The following is a 3,641-nucleotide window of genomic DNA, read 5'->3' as shown; positions in this document are numbered from 1 at the left end:
AACTACCAGAAAAGTATTAAGACTAAATTCTAGCCATAGCATTAAACTTTTGGATCCAATTGGTCCCTTACGGAATAGCGCATAAACTAGGGTTTACGATTTTGTCACTCTCGCAACCCATCATCTAATAACTACTCCATAATGCATTCCCCTAGGCCCAAATATGGTGAAGTGTCATGTAGTCGACGTTCACATGACACCATTAAGGGAATCACAACATATATATCATCAAAATATCGAACACATATCAAGTTCACAAGATTACTTGCAACATGATTTCTCCCGTGACCTCAAGAACAAGAGTAACTACTCTCAAATGATAAACATGCTAAAGATTAGAGGGGTATTAAATAGCATTATGGATTTGAACATATGATCTTCCACTAAATAAACCATATAGTAATCAACTACAAGATGTAATCAACACTACTAGGCACCCACAAGCACCAATGTACAGTTTCGGTACAAAGATTGAACACAAGCGATGAACTAGGGTTTGAGAGGAGTTGGTGCTGTTGAAGATGTTCATGAAGATAATCCTCCCCAAGATGGGAGAGTTGTTGGTGATGATGATGACAATGATTTCCCCCTCCGGGAGGGAAGTTCCTCCGGCGGAATCGCTTCACCGGAGGGCAAAAGGGCTCCTGCCCAGGTTCTGCCTCGAGACGGCGGCGCTTTGTCCCGAAAGTCCTCTCCTTATTTTTTTATGTCAAAATAACTTATGTACCAGAAGGGGGGCACCGGAGGTGGGCCTGGGTGAGCACAACCCACTAGGGCGCGCCTGGGGGGCCAGGCACGCCCTGGTGTCTTGTGCTCACCAGGGGTGGCCCCATCTAGTGCTTATTTGCTCTAGTATTTCCTATTTATTCCATAAAAAATCCTCGTGATGTTTCAGCTCACTTCGAGTTGTGCGAAATAGGTAGCCTAACGTAGCTTTTTCAGGTCCAGATTTCCAGCTGCCAGAATTCTCCCTTCTTGTGTGTACCTTGCATATTATGAAAGAAAAGGCATTAGAATTACTCCAAAAAGCATTATTATGCAATAAAACAACATAAATAACAGTAGGGAAACATGATGCAAAATGGACGTATCAAGGCATCTACGCCCTGACCAACATCCTGCCTGCGGACACCATGAACTCCAAATTGCCAGGCCTTCGACTGGGGCCGAACCTATTCATCTCATATTCACTGATACGGTCGTCGGAGGGGACACAGCTCTAGTTCGTCGCGACCAAAGAAATCCGAGACAGAATCCAGGTCAATTAGGATCTTGTACTGCAGCAGAGATGGTTCCATCAACGGTGCAATCAGCCCTGGCTTAGGAATTTCTAGCCACCTGAGTGAGTGGATGGCCTCTGGCACCACCGTCCATGCCGTGATCTTGAACACGGAGAGATCCTGGTGCGAGCTTGTCTCAGGCGCCACCATGTTGACAATGCAAGAAGAGCCCAGGAGATCCTCGACCACCTCGCGCTCCCAAGCATGCGGCGGAATGCCCTCAAGCATGAGGGAGACCTTAAAGCTAAACATGGCGTGCATGGCATGGGCTTACCGGTTCCATTGCCAGAAATTGAGTCGGGCTCCCTGGTACTCGACGAACGGCAGCGCGGCAATTCTATTGCGGTGCTCCTGATGACCGAAGATGACGAGAAAGTCCTCAGGGCGGTTGCTGTGCACTCACACCCACTCCCTCTCAACGCCGGTGACCGCCCTGAGCGCCTCCAACGCAAACTCCGAGGTGATGTCGTGACGGGGCCCCCCGCATAAGCAACCATCGCAAACTGCAACCATTTCTCCATATCCTCCATAGATGGAGTGCGGGGGACGGTGCAGAGCTCCCGTGAATCAAACTCTGTCGAGGAATCCGATCACCTACGGGGTCACAAGGATCCCTTCTATGTTCAGCAGGAGGTTAGTTGCACGAAGAGCAGGTCGAGCCATTAGGTCACAGGGGATTTTTATCCAGGTTCGGGCTGCGAGGATGCGTAATACCCTAGTCCTGCTTTATCTTGTTATATGAGTGTTCTTGAGCTTTTGAACTAGCTATGATGCGTTCTTTGTCCAAAAGTCTGAATCCTCTCTCTGTGCTCCTCGGGCCTCCTTTTATACACAAAGGGGTTGCCACAATGGCACATAGGAGGTGGCAAGCTACAGCGATACGAGCTTATCGCTCGATCACGTAGGACAAGCGCATTTAATGTGTTGCCTACATGTCCTCTCGCTTCATTGGGGACGACAACAGAGGCCATCCCGTCCTTCGCTGCTTCCCCTCACCTTGCCATGCGTCTGGGCCGACAAGGCATGTAGCGCCACGCTGGCCAACTAGCTGCTGTGTTGGCAACGTGGTAAGCTTCCATGAAGATCCGCATGCCGCCACGCAGGCGCCTGCTTCGCTGGCATGCTTATCGCCATGTTGGAGTGGTTGTGAGGTGGCGGAACCCTGCCGGGCGCGTGTCTGGCTGCGACCCAGCGATCATCCCCGGCAAGGCTTGCCGGGGGCCTTGAATTCATCCCCGGCAAGGGTCTTGCCGGGGACCTTCGTCATTTGACACCATGTGGACTCGTGGGTCATTGATCTTCGTGAGGAGCCGCATGCTACCAGGCATGTGCTCTTCAAGTCTTCGTCTTCATCATTGTCGATGGTGTCAGAACTCTCAAACCAAAGGGTGGTGGCCTTGGCGGTCTCTTCGCAAGCTGCCTCGGCAAGGGGCTTGCCGGGGGCCGTGTAGGTCACCTCGGCAAGGCTTGTTGCCGTGCGTGGCCCTACTTGCCTCTTGTTGCTCGCTACTCTGGGCAGCTGTTTTGATATTCTTTGTACCTGTCTTCCCTTCTGTTGTCTTCCTCTGCCTCACCAAGCCTTGCTATAGGGGTGGCTGCGACTGTCCGTGCACAAGTAAGGGGTACATAAGCACCCATACTTTTGTACACCGACAGGAGCCCTCGGGCCTAGGCCACACATAAGCGCAGGGCGTAGTTGGGACAGGCCCAAAGCAGTGTGCGGGCGGGCGTGGCAGAGGCGAACCGGCATGATCTTTCTGGCAGTTGTGCTTCCCCACCATCCCCGCCGGGTGCGTGACGTGGGGGTCGTGCGTGGAGTGATCGCAGCATGCTTGCGTCACCCCAAGGTGAATAGTAAAGAGGGGGCCCGTTTCCGCCTCAAAAGAGTGGCGGAAATCGTGGGGTTGCTGTTCATTTACTCTCCTTGCCTTCCTCAATCTTGGAGCCTCCGTTCCATGTTTCCCCCTATGCCCGCCTTTTCCGCCACGTATGTCGCATGCATGGCGTCGGTTAGGTGATGGACGCATGGGTTGCGGGAAAGCGTGCCATGGTCGATACCCATGCGCCTTTGATTGGCACGGGGAGGGCGGTCGATGGTCTTGCTCGTTATCAGTGGCCGTAATGAGCATGACCTGAAAGGGCTTTGCGGGGGCGCAAAGCCAGCCTTCCGTCTCCTTGGTTTGGCTATAAAAAGGGGTCCAGGAGGAGGAGGAGAGGCATCTCCTCGCACCTTCTTCTTTCCTCATCCTCCATCCATTACCATGCCGAGAGGGCGTGGCCGTGGACGTCACTCCGGGGAGGCGACTAGATCTTCTTCTCGCCAGAAAGCCGTGGCGGTCAAGGAAGAGCCAGATGCTCAAG

Source organism: Triticum dicoccoides, chromosome 2B (genome assembly GCF_002162155.2).
Source record: "Triticum dicoccoides isolate Atlit2015 ecotype Zavitan chromosome 2B, WEW_v2.0, whole genome shotgun sequence".
Lineage (NCBI taxonomy): Eukaryota > Viridiplantae > Streptophyta > Magnoliopsida > Poales > Poaceae > Triticum > Triticum dicoccoides.
The sequence above is the reverse complement of the archived record's forward strand: the minus strand, read 5'-3'. Positions refer to the sequence as shown.